The sequence below is a fragment of the Mus musculus genome, chromosome 14 (genome assembly GCF_000001635.26).
Source record: "Mus musculus strain C57BL/6J chromosome 14, GRCm38.p6 C57BL/6J".
NCBI classification, from domain to species: domain Eukaryota; kingdom Metazoa; phylum Chordata; class Mammalia; order Rodentia; family Muridae; genus Mus; species Mus musculus.
Window position 1 is genome coordinate 79,917,193 of NC_000080.6, and position 22,491 is coordinate 79,939,683.

General features: G+C 41.2%; 1 long non-coding RNA gene across 16 annotated transcripts in view; it reads left to right on the top strand.

Annotated features, from left to right (window-relative positions):
• The window catches only part of Gm6999, a 93,165-nt gene that overhangs the window by 26,221 nt on the left and 44,453 nt on the right, over window positions 1-22,491 (top strand). For 12 of the 16 annotated variants that reach the window (XR_001781406.1, XR_874850.1, XR_001781405.1 and 9 more), the window contains one exon: window positions 15,969-16,055. The exons of 2 other annotated variants lie outside the window; for them this stretch is intronic. This is a non-coding gene — a long non-coding RNA (predicted gene 6999). Of the gene's footprint in view, window positions 1-952; window positions 1,119-14,187; window positions 14,858-15,968; window positions 16,056-22,491 lie in introns of those variants that run through there. 2 more of the 16 variants (XR_874861.1, XR_383653.2) reach the window with 2 other exon arrangements.

Genomic DNA, 22,491 nt, shown 5'->3' on the forward strand with positions numbered 1-22,491 from the left:
GATGAGTATCCCCCACTCCAAGCCCACACTGGGCTGCTCTTGCTCCTGCCCCAAGCAGAGTAAAAACACATCCTCAGAATTGTGCCAGCTACTCATGGGGGCGGGCATGCATGTCCACTTAAAGCCACAGGGACCTTTGTAGCACTGAACCCATCAGAATGACTCTGCAGTTCTCTGGGACTATTGTTTTAATGGCTTTCTTTGGAGAGACCTTCCTGCCCCTCCACACCCTGGAAAACCCGCTAAGGAAGTGCGAGCATGCAGGCTGTGCCTGTAAATCTGTTCTCTGCACACATTGGAATCCTTCCCACCTCTGTGTGTGCTGTTCAACCCACTTGGAACTCCCTCCTTTCTCCCATTAGCACCCATTTACCTAAATTTTATTCATTCTTCAAGACTCATTAAATCCCATCTGCTTCATGAAGATTTTTTCTATCTATGTGTTCTCTCCCTCCCCTGGTCCCCTACTGTACCTACAATCTGTGCTGGGATTTATTGTGAGGGTAGACCATGTCCTGTGTCTCTTCTTTCTTTCTTGCCTCCTTCCAAAGCTCTATATAATGCTGGCACATAGTAATCTTCGAGCAATGTCTGTCATGTTTAGGAGGAGAATTGACCCTTATTTTTTTTTCCCTCTCTGTAGCAAGCGCCACCAACTCAGAAAGCCATGCCTTGCATATAAGGTTTATTCCCATTGGCTTCCTGGGTCTAGAATCTCCTTATAGGGTACCGTGAAGGATGAGAGATACTTCCATTGTTCCCAAACCTCTTTTATTCTCTTTGTTATTATTTTATCAGAGAAAGTCAAGATAGAATGATTCTGACATGGAAAGGGTAGATTCCCAGGCAAAAGGAGGTATCATCAAAGGTGAAGATGGATGTGGGGTGTGTGTGTAAATAGTTACTAGGGGAAGATTAGCTTGCTCTGAGGTTTCTCTTTAATCTCCCATAGAGACCCCATACACAAACAGTGAGATTATGATAAAAACCTGACCTAATGCCAGGAGGACACAGAACAGAAGAAATCGTCCTAGCTATTACGGTTGGTGAAAGTGGGCTGGCCGTGTGTAGTGGCTATTCCTGGTTGTCAACTTGACAATATTTGGAATGAACTACAATCCGGAATTGGAAGGCTCACCAGTGACCCTTATCTGGAGGCTTGGAGATCCTTATCTGGATCTTGGTTTGAAGATCTTGAGCCATAGTGGCTATGGATTCCAGAAGATTGAATCTCCGAGTTTAAGGAACACACCTTTAATCTGGGCTACGCCTTTCATCTGGGATTAAAGGTGTGGTGGAACACACCTTTAATCTGGGCTACACCTTCTGCTGGAGACAATATAAGGACATTGGAAGAAGGGAGTCTTGCTCTTGCTCCTTCACCTGCTTGCTGCGTGAGACTGAGTAACTGCTAGATCCTTGGACTTCCATTCACAGCTGCGACTGAATCATTGTTGGGAATTGGGCTGCCGACTGTAAGTCATCAATAAATTCCTTTACTATCTAGAGACTATCCATAAGTTCTGTGACTCTAGAGAACCCTGACTAATACACCGTGGAAAGTCTCACAGGGAAGGAAACCTTTGAACTGAGCCCCAGGTCTCTGCCCAGGCCCTGATATTTTAGTCTTGCCCGAGGAGAGAAGCGTCACAGAGGGTTGCTCTAATTCTTGTGCTCCAGATGTTGGCATTCATGAATACTTGCAGTAAAGATGTTCTCTCCTGAGCTGCCACAGGGTAAGAGGGTCAGAGTTAGTGCTAGTATATCACAGGGATTCCATCGTTCAGCTGTTGCGGGGCTGGGTCCCCATGAGCGAGGTTGCTAGTATTGGTAGAATGAGGCTTGCTAAATTCTCTGACTGAAGGCCAAGGGACATCTAATGGGAAGACTGAACCAAAATTGTGAGTGGTAGGGACAGAAGGATCAATCCCAGAGCATGGCTCTCAGGGATGTCTGTTAGAATAAGATCCAAGTAGTCCAACCCTCTCCATAGTTGTTACCTCACCGCACACCATACTCTCCAGAGGGACAGCCTGCTGGTGAGTGGCAGTGACAGGTTGCTATGCACTGTGCACATCATTAATTACAAAACAAGAATGTGGCCACAGCTCAGATGCTTGTCAGCCCAGTGTTTTTTTTAATTTTTAATTTTTTAAAATTTATTTTTATTTTTTAATTTTTTTATGCCGCCTCCAGGATTTGCAGCAAACCTGTTTGGCTTGGCAGTCTTGGGTAGCAGTTTGGCTCTGAAAAGCTTTGTTTAAAAAAATGAATGAGCCCTTCCGCTCGACTCGAGACTCGAGCCCCGGGCTACCTTGCCAGCAGAGTCTTGCCCAACACCCGCAAGGGCCCACACGGGACTCCCCACGGGACCCTAAGACCTCTGGTGAGTGGACCACAGTGCCTGCCCCAATCCAATCGCGCGGAACTTGAGACTGCGGTACATAGGGAAGCAGGCTACCCGGGCCTGATCTGGGGCACAAGTCCCTTCCGCTCGACTCGAGACTCGAGCCCCGGGCTACCTTGCCAGCAGAGTCTTGCCCAACACCCGCAAGGGTCCACACGGGACTCCCCACGGGACCCTAAGACCTCTGGTGAGTGGACCACAGTGCCTGCCCCAATCCAATCGCGTGGAACTTGAGACTGCGGTACATAGGGAAGCAGGCTACCCGGGCTTGATCTGGGGCACAAACCCCTTCAACTCCACTCGAGCCCCGGCTACCTTGCCAGCTGAGTCGCCTGACACCCGCAAGGGCCCACACAGGATTCCACACGTGATCCTAAGACCTCTAGTGAGTGGAACACAACTTCTGCCAGGAGTCTGGTTCGAACACCAGATATCTGGGTACATGCCTTGCAAGAAGAGAGCTTGCCTGCAGAGAATACTCTGCCCACTGAAACTAAGGAGAGTGCTACCCTCCAGGTCTGCTCATAGAGGCTAACAGAGTCACCTGAAGAACAAGCTCTTAACAGTGACAACTAAAACAGCTAGCTTCAGAGATTACCAGATGGCGAAAGGCAAACGTAAGAATCCTACTAACAGAAATCAAGACCACTCACCATCATCAGAACGCAGCACTCCCACCCCACCTAGTCCTGGGCACCCCAACACAACCGAAAATCTAGACCCAGATTTAAAAACATTTCTCATGATGATGATAGAGGACATCAAGAAGGACTTTCATAAGTCACTTAAAGATTTACAGGAGAGCACTGCTAAAGAGTTACAGGCTCTTAAAGAAAAGCAGGAAAACACAGCCAAACAGGTGATGGAAATGAACAAAACCATACTAGAACTAAAAGGGGAAGTAGACACAATAAAGAAAACCCAAAGCGAGGCAACGCTGGAGATAGAAACCCTAGGAAAGAGATCTGGAACCATAGATGCGAGCATCAGCAACAGAATACAAGAAATGGAAGAGAGAATCTCAGGTGCAGAAGATTCCATAGAGAACATCGACACAACAGTCAAAGAAAATACAAAATGCAAAAGGATCCTAACTCAAAACATCCAGGTAATCCAGGACACAATGAGAAGACCAAACCTACGGATAATAGGAATTGATGAGAATGAAGATTTTCAACTTAAAGGGCCAGCTAATATCTTCAACAAAATAATAGAAGAAAACTTCCCAAACATAAAAAAAGAGATGCCCATGATCATACAAGAAGCATACAGAACTCCAAATAGACTGGACCAGAAAAGAAATTCCTCCCGACACATAATAATCAGAACAACAAATGCACTAAATAAAGATAGAATATTAAAAGCAGTAAGGGAGAAAGGTCAAGTAACATATAAAGGAAGGCCTATCAGAATTACACCAGACTTTTCACCAGAGACTATGAAAGCCAGAAGAGCCTGGACAGATGTTATACAGACACTAAGAGAACACAAATGCCAGCCCAGGCTACTATACCCGGCCAAACTCTCAATTACCATAGATGGAGAAACCAAAGTATTCCACGACAAAACCAAGTTCACACAATATCTTTCCACGAATCCAGCCCTTCAAAGGATAATAACAGAAAAGAAGCAATACAAGGACGGAAATCACGCCCTAGAACAACCAAGAAAGTAATCATTCAACAAACCAAAAAGAAGACAGCCACAAGAACAGAATGCCAACTCTAACAACAAAAATAAAAGGGAGCAACAATTACTTTTCCTTAATATCTCTTAATATCAATGGACTCAATTCCCCAATAAAAAGACATAGACTAACAGACTGGCTACACAAACAGGACCCAACATTCTGCTGCTTACAGGAAACCCATCTCAGGGAAAAAGACAGACACTACCTCAGAGTGAAAGGCTGGAAAACAATTTTCCAAGCAAATGGACTGAAGAAACAAGCTGGAGTAGCCATTTTAATATCGGATAAAATCGACTTCCAACCCAAAGTTATCAAAAAAGACAAGGAGGGACACTTCATACTCATCAAAGGTAAAATCCTCCAAGAGGAACTCTCAATTCTGAATATCTACGCTCCAAATGCAAGGGCAGCCACATTCATTAGAGACACTTTAGTAAAGCTCAAAGCATACATTGCACCTCACACAATAATAGTGGGAGACTTCAACACACCACTTTCTTCAAAGGACAGATCGTGGAAACAGAAACTAAACAGGGACACAGTGAAACTAACAGAAGTTATGAAACAAATGGACCTGACAGATATCTACAGAACATTTTATCCTAAAACAAAAGGATATACCTTCTTCTCAGCACCTCACGGGACCTTCTCCAAAATTGACCATATAATTGGTCACAAAACAGGCCTCAATAGATACAAAAATATTGAAATTGTCCCATGTATCCTATCAGACCACCATGGCCTAAGACTGATCTTCAATAACAACATAAATAATGGAAAGCCAACATTCACGTGGAAACTGAATAACACTCTTCTCAATGATAGCTTGGTCAAGGAAGGAATAAAGAAAGAAATTAAAGACTTTTTAGAGTTTAATGAAAATGAAGCCACAACGTACCCAAACCTATGGGACACAATGAAAGCATTTCTAAGAGGGAAACTCATAGCGCTGAGTGCCTCCAAGAAGAAACGGGAGACAGCACATACTAGCAGCTTGACAACACATCTAAAAGCCCTAGAAAAAAAGGAAGCAAATTCACCCAAGAGGAGTAGACGGCAGGAAATAATCAAACTCAGGGGTGAAATCAACCAAGTGGAAACAAGAAGAACTATTCAAAGAATTAACCAAACGAGGAGTTGGTTCTTTGAGAAAATCAACAAGATAGATAAACCCTTAGCTAGACTCACTAAAGGGCACAGGGACAAAATCCTAATTAACAAAATCAGAAATGAAAAGGGAGACATAACAACAGATCCTGAAGAAATCCAAAACACCATCAGATCCTTCTACAAAAGGCTATACTCAACAAAACTGGAAAACCTGGACGAAATGGACAAATTTCTGGACAGATACCAGGTACCAAAGTTGAATCAGGATCAAGTTGACCATCTAAACAGTCCCATATCACCTAAAGAAATAGAAGCAGTTATTAATAGTCTCCCAACCAAAAAAAGCCCAGGACCAGATGGGTTTAGTGCAGAGTTCTATCAGACCTTCAAAGAAGATCTAATTCCAATTCTGCACAAACTATTTCACAAAATAGAAGTAGAAGGTACTCTACCCAACTCATTTTATGAAGCCACTATTACTCTGATACCTAAACCACAGAAAGATCCAACAAAGATAGAGAACTTCAGACCAATTTCTCTTATGAATATCGATGCAAAAATCCTCAATAAAATTCTCGCTAACCGAATCCAAGAACACATTAAAGCAATCATCCATCCTGACCAAGTAGGTTTTATTCCAGGGATGCAGGGATGGTTTAATATACGAAAATCCATCAATGTAATCCATTATATAAACAAACTCAAAGACAAAAACCACATGATCATCTCGTTAGATGCAGAAAAAGCATTTGACAAGATCCAACACCCATTCATGATAAAAGTTTTGGAAAGATCAGGAATTCAAGGCCCATACCTAAACATGATAAAAGCAATCTACAGCAAACCAGTAGCCAACATCAAAGTAAATGGACAGAAGCTGGAAGCAATCCCACTAAAATCAGGGACTAGACAAGGCTGCCCACTTTCTCCCTACCTTTTCAACATAGTACTTGAAGTATTAGCCAGAGCAATTCGACAACAAAAGGAGATCAAGGGGATACAAATTGGAAAAGAGGAAGTCAAAATATCACTTTTTGCAGATGATATGATAGTATATATAAGTGACCCTAAAAATTCTACCAGAGAACTCCTAAACCTGATAAACAGCTTCGGTGAAGTAGCTGGATATAAAATAAACTCAAACAAGTCAATGGCCTTTCTCTATACAAAGAATAAACAGGCTGAGAAAGAAATTAGGGAAACAACACCCTTCTCAATAGTCACAAATAATATAAAATATCTTGGCGTGACTCTAACTAAGGAGGTGAAAGATCTGTATGATAAAAACTTCAAATCTCTGAAGAAAGAAATTAAAGAAGATCTCAGAAGATGGAAAGATCTCCCATGCTCATGGATTGGCAGGATCAACATTGTAAAAATGGCTATCTTGCCAAAAGCAATCTACAGATTCAATGCAATCCCCATCAAAATTCCAACTCAATTCTTCAACGAATTGGAAGGAGCAATTTGCAAATTTGTCTGGAATAACAAAAAACCTAGGATAGCAAAAAGTCTTCTCAAGGATAAAAGAACTTCTGGCGGAATCACCATGCCAGACCTAAAGCTTTACTACAGAGCAATTGTAATAAAAACTGCATGGTACTGGTATAGAGACAGACAAGTAGACCAATGGAATAGAATTGAAGATCCAGAAATGAGCCCACACACCTATGGTCACTTGATCTTCGACAAGGGAGCTAAAACCATCCAGTGGAAGAAAGACAGCATTTTCAACAATTGGTGCTGGCACAACTGGTTGTTATCGTGTAGAAGAATGCGAATCGATCCATACTTATCTCCTTGTACTAAGGTCAAATCTAAGTGGATCAAGGAACTTCACATAAAACCAGAGACACTGAAACTTATAGAGGAGAAAGTGGGGAAAAGCCTTGAAGATATGGGCACAGGGGAAAAATTCCTGAACAGAACAGCAATGGCTTGTGCTGTAAGATCGAGAATCGACAAATGGGACCTAATGAAACTCCAAAGTTTCTGCAAGGCAAAAGACACCGTCAATAAGACAAAAAGACCACCAACAGATTGGGAAAGGATCTTTACCTATCCTAAATCAGATAGGGGACTAATATCCAACATATATAAAGAACTCAAGAAGGTGGACTTCAGAAAATCAAATAACCCCATTAAAAAATGGGGCTCAGAACTGAACAAAGAATTCTCACCTGAGGAATACCGAATGGCAGAGAAGCACTTGAAAAAATGTTCAACATCCTTAATCATCAGGGAAATGCAAATCAAAACAACCCTGAGATTCCACCTCACACCAGTCAGAATGGCTAAGATCAAAAATTCAGGTGACAGCAGATGCTGGCGAGGATGTGGAGAAAGAGGAACACTCCTCCATTGTTGGTGGGAGTGCAGGCTTGTACAACCACTCTGGAAATCAGTCTGGCGGTTCCTCAGAAAACTGGACATAGTACTACCGGAGGATCCAGCAATACCTCTCCTGGGCATATATCCAGAAGATGCTCCAACAGGTAAGAAGGACACATGCTCCACTATGTTCATAGCAGCCTTATTTATAATAGCCAGAAGCTGGAAAGAACCTAGATGCCCCTCAACAGAGGAATGGATACAGAAAATGTGGTACATCTACACAATGGAGTACTACTCAGCTATTAAAAAGAATGAATTTATGAAATTCCTAGCCAAATGGATGGACCTGGAGGGCATCATCCTGAGTGAGGTAACACATTCACAAAGAAACTCACACAATATGTATTCACTGATAAGTGGATATTAGCCCCAAACCTAGGATACCCAAGATATAAGATATAATTTGCTAAACACATGAAACTCAAGGAGAATGAAGACTGAAGTGTGGACACTATGCCCCTCCTTAGATTTGGGAACAAAACACCCATGGAAGGAGTTACAGAGACGGAGTTTGGAGCTGAGATGAAAGGATGGACCATGTAGAGACTGCCATAGCCAGGGATCCACCCCATAATCAGCATCCAAACGCTGACACCATTGCATACACTAGCAAGATTTTATTGAAAGGACGCAGATGTAGCTGTCTCTTGTGAGACTATGCCGGGGCCCAGCAAACACAGAAGTGGATGCTCACAGTCAGCTAATGGATGGATCATAGGGCTCCCAATGGAGGAGCTAGAGAAAGTAGCCAAGGAGCTAAAGGGATCTGCAACCCTATAGGTGGAACAACACTATGAGCTAACCAGTACCCCGGAGCTCTTGACTCTAGCTGCATATATATCAAAAGATGGCCTAGTCGGCCATCACTGGAAAGAGAGGCCCATTGGACTTGCAAACTTTATATGCCCCAGTACAGGGGAATACCAGGGCCAAAAAGGGGGAGTGGGTGGGCAGGGGAGTGGGGGTGGGTGGATATGGGGGACTTTTGGTATAGCATTGGAAATGTAAATGAGTTAAATACCTAATAAAAAATGGAAAAAAAAAATGAATGAATCTGGATTGAAACCAGTGGAGAGGTGATTCACTATGGTACGGGGGATGCTGTCTTTGGACGCTGTTTAGTGAAAGGCCCGAGAAGAGGAAAATTCAGGGGCTAGAGCTGAGCCATAGTAGGGCACAGATCGAAGCTCTGCCAGGCCTGGAGCATGCGCTTTGTGACTTGTCTACGGAGAGATGCTTCAGGGATTCTCTCTGCGGTGTGTTGGGTTGAATAGTTTGATGTTTGTTATACGGATGTATCTGTCAGTCATTTGAAATATGTGTTGAACATGCTGGATGTGCAAACAGCGTGCTAGGCATCAGGCCTACAGATGTACTTTATGTCCTTCTGGGGTCCATAGCTTAGTCAGAACCTCTGATCACCGAGCAATAGGTTGAAGGGCTGGTGTGGATCTGGTTTGGATCAAGAGAATGAAAAGAATGAGTCCACAATTTAATCATCCATGCATCCAGTCATCCTTTCATTGATTAGGCTTAATGAGCATTCACTAAGTGATTTTTTTTTAAGATGCCAGGAAAAGTGAGAAATCTTCCCTGAGGAGCTCAACCCTTTCTGTGCCTGTCAACAGACCCTCAAGGAAATAGTGTGATGAGGAGGAGATATTCTCTGAATGCGGGGAGGGCACAGAGCCAGTCACCCGTCAGAGCTGGTGGTCGACAGTTCGGTTATGGGGATTTTCATAGGAGATTTGTGAAGTGGGTTCTGAGAGAGGAGAGTTGTCAGGACAAGATGATGATGGACAGTGGAAATCGGAGGTGAGGTGGTCCAGCCATTAGGAGGCGATGAAGGTATGATTGATGCTCACAGAGCCCACAAGGCAGGTGGAAGGAGGCCAGTGCTTTCTTCCTGGGACTCTGTGTATCAGTGTTGATTAGTATGCTACTGAGATGAAATCTTAGAAGCTCTCAAAATTATACATTCTGACTTTGAACTGGAGCAGTTAAAAAAAAAAAAGTAGGCAAGCAAGGCACATTCAAACCTTCCAAATGCAAATTCATTTTTATACTTCAAACTAGAAGCCCAAATTAATGTTGTTTGTTTTTCTAAATCCTCTGCTTGTTATTGAGAACAGCCTTCAAATTTCCCAGAGAGATGATCATAGCAAGAATGCCACAGATATACTTTAAAACATCTGTTTCATCCTTCATTTAGTTCTGAGGATGAAAGCAGTTTGCTTATAGGCCAGGATCCAGGGACCAAGGCTGTAGGTCAGTAAGGCCACAGATTCTTATTATGGAGATGTGTACATGTGTATGTGTGTGCATGTGTGGGTGGAAGTCAGAGAGACTGACAGAGGTTGACATGAACATCAGGAACTTTTCTCTATTGATATTCACCTGATTTATTGATTGTTGGTGGTTTTACCTGGATACAGGGTCTCTCAATGAGCCTGGAGCTCACCCATTTGGTTAGCCTGGCTGGCCAGCTCCAGAGATCTGCTTGCCTAAGCCTTCTCTGCTTTGGGATCACAGGTTTATTGCAAGAGTGCTGGGGTCTGAACTTAGGTCTTCATGCTTACACAGCACGGCATTTTGCCAACTGAGCCATGTCCCCAGTCCTAAGGGAGACACTGTCATGAGAACTCTTGCTATTCTGGATTTTTAGAAGGGAAAATTTTCAGGGACAAATTGTATATTTTAACACAGGCTATTATGGACAAAGCTGGCATTACTTCTAATCATTGCACAAGGGACATTTTAAAACACACACACACACACACACACACACACACACACACACACACACACACAGAGTTTTGCTATTTTGTCAATGTGAAAAAGGCCCACTTATACTTTCTGGTTATATTAATTTTTAATTTAAATTTAATTAAATTAACTCAAATTAAGAAGGTGACCATTATCAATTTCCTTTCCTATTAGTTCCTTAATGCTTTGGCAAATTGCATTCTAAACTCTCCCTTCAATGAGCTGGATACATATTCATGGGTTTCCTAAGAAAAGATGAATTTGATCTTGATATGCTAATCCCCTAGCTGTGGCAGCAATCAAGGAGCAGCTAGGGAGAGAAGTATATTCTGCTATTAATTATGAATCAGGCATTAAGAACTGGTAAATAATTAAACCTTCATGTGTCACAACACAAGTTAAGATCAGTGTGTTTTTCCATGACTAAATGCATTCCGGGGGGCTCTTTCTCCCTTTATTTTGATATTGCCTGAACATCAGCTGGGATGCATATAGGTAAACTCTTGTTCACAGGAAACTCACAGTACAAAACTCTGCGTTTACTCTACTGCTTGAGTGGGAATGCATTTCCTTTAAGAAGCTGAGGCTCCAGATTTCTAGATTATGATTGATCAGCCTCAGGGTCTTTCCTTAGGGTTTTTCAGACCTTGGGAAGCGTCATAGTTAGGGTTTTATTGGTGTGAAGAGACACTATGACCAAGGCAGTTCTTATAAAGAAAAGCATTCCATTGGGGCTGGCTTACAGTTCCAGAGGTTCAGTCCATTATCATCATGGTGGGAAGCATCATGAAGGCAGACAGGGTGCTGGAAGAGCCAAGATCTCTCCATTTTGATCTGAAGGTAGCCAGGAGGAGACTAGATTCCACTGGGTGGAGTGTGAGCTTATTGTATGTGAGACCTCAAAGGCCACCTACACAATGACATACTTTCTCCAAGGCCACATCCATTCAAACAAGGCCACACGTCCTAATAGTGCCACTCCTCAAGGGCCAAGCATTCAAACACATGAATCTATGGGGAGCCAAACCTATTCAAACCACCACAGGAAGTCTGGGTAGAACATATGCTGGGACAGAAATTGGAATAGATCTCATCTAGGGTTTTGTCTCTCCTATGTGGTTTCTGAAATGCAACACTTATTACTCAGGGGGCAGATGAGATGTAGAGCTCTCTTCCACTCAGACCTGCTCAATCAGACTCTGCCTTTGAACAAGGCTTCCAGATGATTAGATTATAATGTACAAAGGCTTAAGAAGTCATCCTAAGGCAGCTTCCAGGTTGGGGAATTGGTGATTTCTCAGTTTAGTTAGATTCTTCCTCTGTGATGGCAAAGAGCTAATATCAACTCCAGCCCCACATGTCTTCTGAATTGCCACTATAAACCCACAAAACATGAGGAAACAGATACCACTTAGGTCTGTCTGAGGGCCTGTAAGGTGTCAGAGGCGGTGTCTTGGATTTGGATCCTAGTTGTGCTCCTCATAACATCAAGTACTTTACTAACTTCTTAGTGGTTTAGTTTTTATGGAAAAATATTGCCTGATTCAGAGCACTATTGTGAAGTAAATTAAGCAATGCATGCTGGGAACATTGCCTGTTAGCACAGCTCTCTGAACAGTAGTCATAATAATAATGGTGGGAGTGATGATAATGATGAAAGTGCTGAGGAAAAAGTAACTCTTCTAGGAATTGGCTGATGAGGGGAGAGAGATAATTCACTTAATTGTCAATAGAAGGATGCTTAGCAGTTGCTTGAAGGATAATTGTGGACTTTGTGTTATGGTGGTTTCTGCTTGACAGATTCTTTGTATGGAGTCTAAAGGAGCTTCCCAGGGAGGCTAGCCAGCAATCTCCATGATCTGCCTGTCTCAGCCTCCCTCACCCTGGGATTACAAGAGCACTGTTCTCACATCTGTTTTTGTTCTTCTGATTTTTCATGTGGGTTCTGGGACTTGGGTCCTCAACACCTGTGCAGGAAGACTTTCCCAACTGAGCTGTCTCCAGAGCCTGACAGGAAGTTGCCAACTGAGCTGTCTCCAGAGCCAGGCAGGAAGTTACCAACTGAGCTGTCTCCAGAGCCGGGCATGTTGCCATGTTGTCTCTGCTTTGACCTCATTGTGGTTTTCCTCTGTATCGTGATGCGTTAATTGCTCTACCAGTGAAATGTCCCATCAGGAAGGTATAAGTGATGGTTGTGGGGGAATGTGTCACCCTCTTGTCTTTGTGGAGAAGAAAATGGATACCATTCTGGACTTTCCTGAAGTTTAAATTCAGAAGGAAGGAAAAGTATGTGTATAAAGTAGTGGAGTCTAAAAACCTTAGTTAGGAATTTCTATTTTATAAAGATGACTTTCAGTGATTTCTCGTAGAGACTTCTGGTAAGCACCCAAACAACTCTGACTGATGACATTCAGCCTGCCTCCTCTTCTACCCTGGAGAATTGCCTTTCCTCAGCTGTTCTCAGCCATTCCTGCTGCCAGGAAGTATGAAGATGATTGTTAGTACAATATTAAATCTTGATCTCATCCAAGATGGAGCAAGCTGTTAGTAGGATGGGGTTAAGGAGACTAGATGCCCTGGAATGTTTTCATTGTCCTTTGAAGATGCCAGGGGTCCCTTCTGAACAAGATCAAGAATGAGAAGGACATGGGTTTGGCTTTTCCCATTAATCACCAAAGGTCACAAGGTCAAGCTCACGACCTCCAGGAACCCATGGATATCAACTATGAAGGGTGCCTTGTTTCTTATTCTCCAGACAGAAAACGGTAGAGTTTTACATTACGGCTGTGAATTGCCACTTTATTTTCAAAGCAGTAAAAGAGAAGAAAAGCCAAACATAAAAAGAAAAGAGAATAAAACCCCTCATATTAAACCTTTTCAATTTTCAAGCCCATAAATATAGAAGTCAGGACAAGAGTCCTTTCTTTTAAAAATATTTTATGTCAGATTGTGCCATATATAATATTTAGCAAGTTTATTCTTTCTCATCTGGGAGGTAAAGAATTTTACCGGCTCCACTCACAGCATAATTTGTGGCCCAGTGTTGAAATTTATTAGAACCAAGTCCTCAGTTTTCCATATAAATGGTGGGCACTGAATTTGATTGGATGTCAATTGGTTCTGAAGTTTTGAACTTGGTTCCAAAATTGGTTGCTTGGAGAGTCTATGAGACTGGGAGAGGGAGAGGACAGAGAGGGCAAATCTGACTTCACACACTTCCTCAGCTGTGATTAATCTCTCTCTCCTTACTCCTGGTGCACTGTGCACCCCACAAAGGTGTGTGGTGGTATCTTCTATGGAGTCTAGTCCTCATTAGGGGAATTCACAGTAGAAAGGCAAAGTGGTCTGATGGTTATAGACTTGAGTTCAGAAACCCCAAAAGCCTGTGGGCATTTATGTTGCTTCTGCCACTTTCTGGCTGTGGAAGGTAAGGCATGCTGTGCCTCATTTTCCTTATCTTCAACATACAGGCACAAGGAGTGTCCAGACCCTCTTGTCATAAGTGATGGTTGTGGGGGAATGTTGCTCATTTGGTAGAATGCTTGTTTGTTATGCACAAAGCCCCGGGTTCGATTCTCAGTATCATGTAAACCATGTGCGATGTCACATGCCTGTGATTCCAACCCATGGGGGCAGAGTCAAAGTCAACGTTATTTCCAGCAATACAGAAAGTTTGACGTTAGCCCAGGCTACCCAAGAGCCTGCCTTAATAAAGAAGATGGATGGTGAGGCTACCCACCTACCTGAAGAGCATCCCTCTGCAGAAGGCTCCCTGCTGAAGTGCGACTTAGGTATATCCATACATTTCATTAAGCATATTGTTTCTTTAATCACTCCTACACATATTATTTTAATAATATCTTCCTCCGAATCTTGCCATGTCTCTAGTCACTCACCATGATAGTAGTGATAGAAGTCTTGACTTCAAGTGGCAAATGGCTCTCCATGGAGAATGCAACCAAGCTTCCTTCCTTTCTTCTCCAGAACTTGCCATTCTGAATCTCTGTCACTGTTAAACAAGAGTCTGGGTCATCGGAATCTTTCTGGTTGCCCTTTCCACACTCAGAAACCCTTGATTTTTTTCTATGTTTCTTACCCTTTAAGTCATAAGCTAGTCTGTGATCTGGAATACAGAGGGTTAAGCAACAACAACAGCAGCAACAGCAGCTTGTTCACTCATTTGAAAGCTATGGAGAACAACAACAACAACAACAACAAACCTATCCAAGCTCTTACCTCAGAATCTTTGGCATCACGCAAAGGAGAGCCACCATCTTTCTCTCAGAGCAAAATGGCAGGGCTTCTTGTCAGTATACACCATGTTTCTCTGAAGATAAACGCTTGATGGAGTTGGAAGCCTGGCTGCTTCCTGCTCCTTGATAGCTGGGTCCCTTTGACTCTCCGTGACCTTTTCAGCATTTCATTCAACAAGATCAATAGCTTTCCATTAATCCTTCTGGGCTTGGAGGAAGCAGAATAGATGAGCGAAGGTGAGTTGGGTGATAGATACTTCAGAATCACCCAAAGCTAAATGGTTATTTCATGTATTGAATCCAGGAGAGAGATTCACTCTAAATGTTCACATTTCCCCAAGACAGGTGAGTGACTGACTGCATGGCTCTGTAGAGCAGGGATAAATTGGTTGTCAGCATTTCTCTCTCTCTCTCTCTCTCTCTCTCTCTCTCTCTCTCTCTCTCTCCTCCTCCTCCTCCTCCTCCTCCTCTTCCTCCTCCTCCCTTTTCCCCTTCCCTTCCCTTCCCTTCCCTTCCCTTCCCTTCCCTTCCCTTCCCTTCCCTTCCCTTCCCTTCCCTTCCCTTCCCTTCCCTTCCCTTCCCTTCCCTTCCCTTCCCTTCCCTTCCCTCCCCTCCCCTCCCCTCCCCTCCCCTCCCCTCCCCTCCCCTCCCCTCCCCTCCCCTTCTCTTCTCTCTTCTCCTCTCTTCTCTTCTCTTCTTGTTTTCTGTGTGAAAGGGGATCTCACTGTGAAGCTCAGGCTGGCTTGAAACACCATATATAGCCCAGATTGCTCTTGATGTTCAACTCTGCCATCCTCACTCTGTGAATGTGGCATTATAGGCACGATGCCCAACATTTAGAGAATAAGCTAATTGTTGTATCTCTTTTCCATGCAAAAGAAAATGTCTGTAAAATAAATCTCTCCCTAGAGAGCTTTTTAGAACAACTGAACATGTTTAGTGACTCCTTTATTTTATTTTTTATTTTTGAAGCACATGTGTTGTTTTAATGGAGAGTTTACTACTCTGTAGATGTGGAAGTAGAACTGGGTGATATGATGATTTCTCAGGAGAAGACGAACAATGAGAAAAATGGAAGTGTGCACAGCAGTTCCATAGGTTAGGTGTCCTAAAAGCTGAACTGTGGAGACCCTACCAAGTATAACAACATGGCTGCCTATAATTTGGGTTTGGAAATTTCCTAAACGCCTGTTTGTGGGAGGCTTTGTCCCTGGTCCATAGTGCTAGCAGGAGGTGGTAAATCCTGTAAGAGAGAGGTGGCATCTAACGGACAGTGGTAAGGTATTAGATGCCTGTCCTTGAAGAGGACTGCGGAATTCCAGTCTCGTTGTCTTTCTTTCTCTTCTAGGCTGCTATGATGCGATCACCATGTGCCTTTCATAAGACCCAAACCAACAAGGGTAACCATTGGTCATAAGCTAAAATCCTCAAAACTGTGAGTCACTATCCAACATCCTTCTTTATGATGTCATTATCAAAGGTGTTTTGCCAAAGCACTAGAAAGCTGATTAGCATGATTCAGTGAAAATGGAAATGGCCTCATAATGACAGCAGGCAAACTTGCTGAGCCTTTGAGCAGAGATTTCACTGTGTCTCTCTGGAGACAAGGTCACTCATTTATTTATACATAACCTAAATGGTTAGATAGGCCTTGTATTGTAATAGTCTCCTTTAAGAACAGCATCTGTTAAGGGTGGATTTGATCAAAACACATTATATGCATGCATTAAACTTTCAAGTAACAAAATAAAACATTATTAAGATCAGCATCTCTTAAAGATGATCAACATAGTATGTGGATGTAATGAAAAGTGTCAGGCTGCTCAAGGCTTGCTGTGGAAGGCAGCAGAAGCTGCCTTACTCTCAGCTGTCTATTTCTCAGAAACAACCTCTTTGAACAGTTATAGCTGTTTCCTCACAGTTACTGCTGTTTTTAGGCTTATCAATGTGAGGCGTTAATTATTCTCCTTGTGCATTATGGTCGCTTACTTTATAATTCACTCCTTAACCTTCTTCCTCTGTCCTTTAAAAAATGTTTCTCAGATATCAAAATGATGTGACTACACTGTTATAACTTTCTAAATACCTCTCTGTAGAATACATTTCTCCCAAGGGAAATTTCTAGAATGACTGACTGTGTGCAGTGACTTTTTTTAAGAGTCAGTGGAGTTCCATGATTGCAATTTCTTCAATAGCTGTTGGTTTTCCTCAGTTTCTAACTGACTTCCTTCTTCTGTGTGTTGTTTGTCCTTGACACATACTAGATAATTTCATATTTAAGAAGTCTTTTCTTAGCATGTATGAATAATATGACAATGAATTTCTGTATGATATGTTCATATATGAATAAGATGTAATTTGATCATCTTTTCCCCATCAACCTCTGTGGTCTTCTCATTCAAAGAATCTATCAATCTTTGGCCATACCACCTTGAATGAATCCAGTCTCATTGGAAAGGCTGTATCAAACCCCAACTAAATATGTCCCCCTTTCTCAGTCTTCCATATAATTTTGCCTTTGTTGTGAATTTTCCACATGTGTCATGCTTTTTGATGGGAGCACTGTATCCTTCCATCTGCATGTATTAGATGGATGTTCATCAACTATTTGATGAATGAATGAATGACTGCACTTTCACAGCGTGTTGAACAAATGAGTTTAGGCTTTATATGCCCGAATGAGCTTACTTTCAGATGTAAAATATGGTAATATAATTGTTTGAATCCATCAGTTTCCTTTCTTCTTGTCTTTACATTATACTCTTGAGTTCATTATGCAAATTTTCATATGTTCCCAAGTATAACCTGAATTGGAGCCAAAAAGTGGGTAGTACAACTACTATCAATCACACACAAAGATTAGCTCTGAATACTTAAGTCTGGATAAGAAAGAGCTGATATTTATTCAAAACGTTCACACAGTCTTTACACCTGAGCAAGCCACTCCATGCATACAATCATTACTTTGTATTCCGTCCTCCTTGTTGTGAGTACTGACTGTAAATTATATGCAGTAACTACTGTGCTCTGCACTATCTGTCCCTCTGCCTGGAATTTTCTTCCCTTTGGCCCTCACTACTCCCTTACCACAACATGCAAGTCCACCTCATGCCTCCTCTTTCTTCATGGCACATCTCAGCTGGCTTTGACTAATATTTTTCTCTTTATTTTAAATGTTTACTGCATTATGTAGCAGCCAAAATTGGATTTTGATCTGAGTGATTGTTCTGATTAGTGACTGCATACTCCCTAGAGAGGAAGCATCCCCAGTGTAAGGTCCTGTTTGGTTTTTGCTTCTGTCTCATCCACAGCCTTTTGTAGGAGCTCAGTTAAACCGTTGAAACCCCGCTTTGCAGCTGCAGGTGGAGCTCAGGGGTTGAAAACTTGCCTGTCAGCCATGAATTCCTGGGTTTGATCTCCAGCTTGGCAAATCACCACCACCACCACCACTACCACTATGACCACCACTACCAGAAATCAACAACAACAACAATAACAACAAAATAAACCCAAACTAACCTAAAAACAAGTCAAAACAAAATGACCCAACAAATATATACACACACATAGATTTATTTACTTATTATTTAGTTGTTCTAGTTTGGTTTCTGTTGCTGTTTTAAATACCATGAATAAAAATATTTTGAGGGGGGAAGAGCTCACACTTCCAGGTCACAATCCATTACTGACGGAAATCAGAATGGGAACTCAAAGCAGGAAACCAGAATAGAAACTGGGAGGTATATACTGACTTTGCACTCTGACTGGCTCAACTGGTTTTCTTCTACAGCTTAGGCCTGGTAGTGTAGGGATGACCTTTTCCACCGTGGGCTGGATTCTCCTCTCACATTAATCAAGACAACCCTCTCCCAGGCATGGTAGCAGGCTAGTCTGATCTAGACAATTCTTTCATTGAGGGTCCTTCTTCTCCCAGGTGACTCTGAATTGTGTCATGTTGGTAATAAAAACTAACCAGGATATTTATTCACTATTTATTGATTTAAGATAGATGTTCTATGAGTTTAGTTTTGTGGAAATTTTCTTTCTGACTATGTTGGTTGGAAGGTTGACCTTTGGATGAAGGACTGGGAGAAGTGAATGAGCAGAATTGGGGAATTGAGATTTGTGGGGTTTTGTTCTACTGGACGTGCAAAGAAAAAATGGAAACCTCTATTCATAATGAATTTATTTAAATACGATGCGCTATAACATTTCATCTGTCATCATGAATATTCACGTCTTCCCACTTCAGTGAATTTTCTAAATAAACATCTTACTTTATTCGGTTCAAAAACACTTAAAATATATTTTATATTGAACAAAGTATTTCTACTATGTACAGAGATCTTTCTCTTTCTTTCTTTCTTTCTTTCTTTCTTTCTTTCTTTCTTTCTTTCTTCCTTCCTTCCTTCCTTCCTTCCTTCCTTCCTTCCTTCCTTTCTTTCCTTCTTCCTCCCTTTCTTCCTCCCTTTCTTTCTTTCTTTCTTTCTTTCTTTCTTTCTTTCTTTCTTTCTTTGTTTCTTTCTTTGTTTCTTTCTTTGTTTCTTTCTTTGTTTCTTTCTTTGTTTCTTTGTTTCTTTCTTTCTTTCTTTGTTGTTTCTTTCTTTCTTTCTTTCTTTCTTTCTTTCTTTCTTTCTTTCTTTCTTTCTTTCTTTCTTCCTTCCTTCCTTCCTTCCTTCCTTCCTTCCTTCCTTCCTTTCTTTCTTTTTTTCTTGAAAGAACACACTGATGTCAATCCTTTTTCTGGTGATGCTGTCAACTTTTAGGGACATTAGAAAGTAAAATGTACTTATGATTGATTGCTACAAGTTTGTATAATATATGGGGTAAAGAAGCATGTTAGCTATGCAGACCTTGACTTTTTTTTTAATGTAAGAAATGGAATATTGAGTCATTACTAAAATATTTTCAAAATTTTCAAATTATCAGTAGAGTAAAACTGAATAACAGTACCACAATTCTGTGTCTGTCTCCAACCCCATTCTAAAAATAGGATATTTCAGTGGCTTCTCAGAGATGCAGGTAATTCTTTCTAACCACTTTCCTCAAAACTTTATTTTAATTTTTTTTCATCTTAATTATCTTCCATTTTGGAGGCTTCAAAGTTCATCTTTGAAACCTGAACACTATTTTATTTAAGTTCCCATATTTGTGATTGTTTCTAAGTGGGGCCCAGTCTTCAGAAGCGAGCTCTCATGGAGGATTATGCTTGCAAGGGCTATGGTTGTCCACAGTACAGCTGTAGTTTCATTATTTCCCTGATGTACAATATCCCACTCTGGATCCAGGATTGGAGTTGCTGAGTCATAGGTTATGTGCCTCCAAGAGTAGATAAAGCCCAAATGCTTTTTGTAGTAATTGTACGAATTTACACTCCCAGAAGCAAATTTAAGCATTTTAGTTCAACGTTCTATCACTTTGTGTTGTCAAACCTCTAATTTTTACCAAGCTGGCAAGTGTGAAGCGGTATTTCATTATAGTTTTAATTTGCATTTCTCTGATTACTAATGAGGCTGAGCCTTTTCTGCACATATTTATAGGCTATTCAAGTGCTCTTTTCTGTGAAGTGCCTGTTCAAATATCCTGCCCATTTTTGATTGAGTTTTGTTTGCCTCTTTTGCATGTTGATCTCTAGTTCTCTATGGTATATTTCATTGAATCTTTGAGATCTCTTATATTATAAGAGGTGCTACTCTTTCATTTATTGCCGTGAAAGAAATATAGTAACAAATACAGAAATACGCACAGTGGGTTGTAAGATGCACTCTGATTAAATGGATGCTAAGACAGAAAAGAAATTTGCATCTTATAATGATGAAATATTATATATTCTAGATTTTAATCCTTTGGCAATTAAGTGTATTTTTAAAATATAGTCTCTCAATTTGTATTTTGTTTCATTATCTTTTTATATTTTTTGGATGCAAACTTGTTTTTAATTTAATGCAGTCCAATTTTAACATGTTTTCTTCCACAGTATTTCCATTTTGTATTTTAACAACTCTTCTCTGATGTGAAACAGTAAAGAAATCTCCATAGTGTGTGTGTGTGTGTGTGTGTGTGTGTGTGTGTATAAGCATTTTTCTTTTATACATTTTATAGGATGGCCTTCCATGTTAACAATTTTTAATTAACTTGGAATTGATTTTGGATTATGTTATGCAGGAATCTGCAATGTAATTAATTACTCTAGTATTGTGAAGCCCATCCTTTTCCATCTGATCTGCAATTCCACCTTAATCTCTCGTCAAGTATCTACACCTATGGGCAGGTCGGGTTGGGGCCCTTACATTGACTCTGTTGGTATTTCTCTTTAATTCAACACTACCATGCAGCTTTATGTGGATCTACAGAGATGCTCCTTGAGGTTTCAACGTGACATAATTCTCATGTTGATAGAACCTAGGTCCTTAGCTACTGCCATTATCTTGGGACGCCCTGGAAACCTTGGGAGGTGGGGCCCTAGAAGGAGTAAGTAGATCACTGGCAGATCTCCTTGGAGATTGGGCCACCTTGTTTCTGGTCCATTACTGTCTATTCTGTTTCACACCCCGCACACAGGGCAGAGCTCTCTGTACCACACACTCCTGCCTCCCTGTTCAACTGTACAGGGCCACGGTGTCATGGACTAAGCCTTCTTAGACTAGGATCCAAAACAAAATTTCTCCTTTTAAAGTTCTGTTGTCAGTATTCCATTGCAGCAATACAAATGAGCAAACAGAGCCGAAGAGTCTTAAACCTCTTTGTGTCTTCTTTACTCCAGCATCACTAATGTGCATGGACATTAGTGTTTTGTGTTTGTATTGCTGTGGTTTCTGTATAACTATGGAAAAATTATAAAATTCTTATTCCTTGTATAGTCTAGATCTACTTTGCATGAAAATTAATTACTAGTCATAAAATTATTTTTCCTTTTTTTGGTACTAAGGACTTAGCTCAGGACCTTGAACATACATGCTACACCGCGTTGTCTACTTGGTACGTGTGGAATATCTTGTGTATTCTTCTCCCCTCCCTCTTTCTGCATGAGCACTTGAAGTCAGAGGGCAATGTTAGATGTCATTCCTTAGGCGTCATCTATCTTTTAAAAACATAGTCTCTTGCTGGCCAGCAACCTTCAAGTAGACTAGGCTGGCCAGGAAAGCCCCAGGATCTTACTGTTTCCATTGCCCCAGGGCAGGGATTCCAAGAGTCCATACCATACCTGACTTTTGTACATAAGTTCTGGGTATAGAACTCAGGTCTTCAAGCACTTTACTGACTGAGAAGTCTCCCTAGACCTCGACTATTCTGTTGATATTTGATTTTCTACAGTTATTTTAGAATCATTTGTCAAATTCCATAAATAGACATAGACATTTTCATGGAATTATATCTCTGCATGAACTTTGAAAGCTCTGATAACGTTTGCAAAATTAAGCTCTCTAATCCATGAACTTAGTATATCTCTGCACATTTAGATGGTCTTCAATGTTTCAAAATGGTTTTATAGGTTTTTGTCATGCTTATTTAGTATTTCTCTTACTGGACTTATTTATAGTAGTCTCTGTCTTTGGAAGGGCAGTATTAATTAATATCTTTAAAAACATTCTGCTTTCCAAGTGCCATAAATCATGTATAGAAATTAAATTTATTTTTAAAACATTGATTTCTGTATTTAACAACATTATGTAACTTTATTGTTAATAAATATGCGTTTCCTTTAGGCAACCGTGTAATATTAATATTGTCAATTTCAATGGTCTTTTCCAGTTATATTTTCTATTCCTGTGTCTTTGTTGTTGTTTTTGAGATGGGGGGTGTGTGTCTCACTATGCGGCTCTGAATGTCCTAGAACTCACCAGGCTGGCCTCGAACTCACAGAGCTCTGC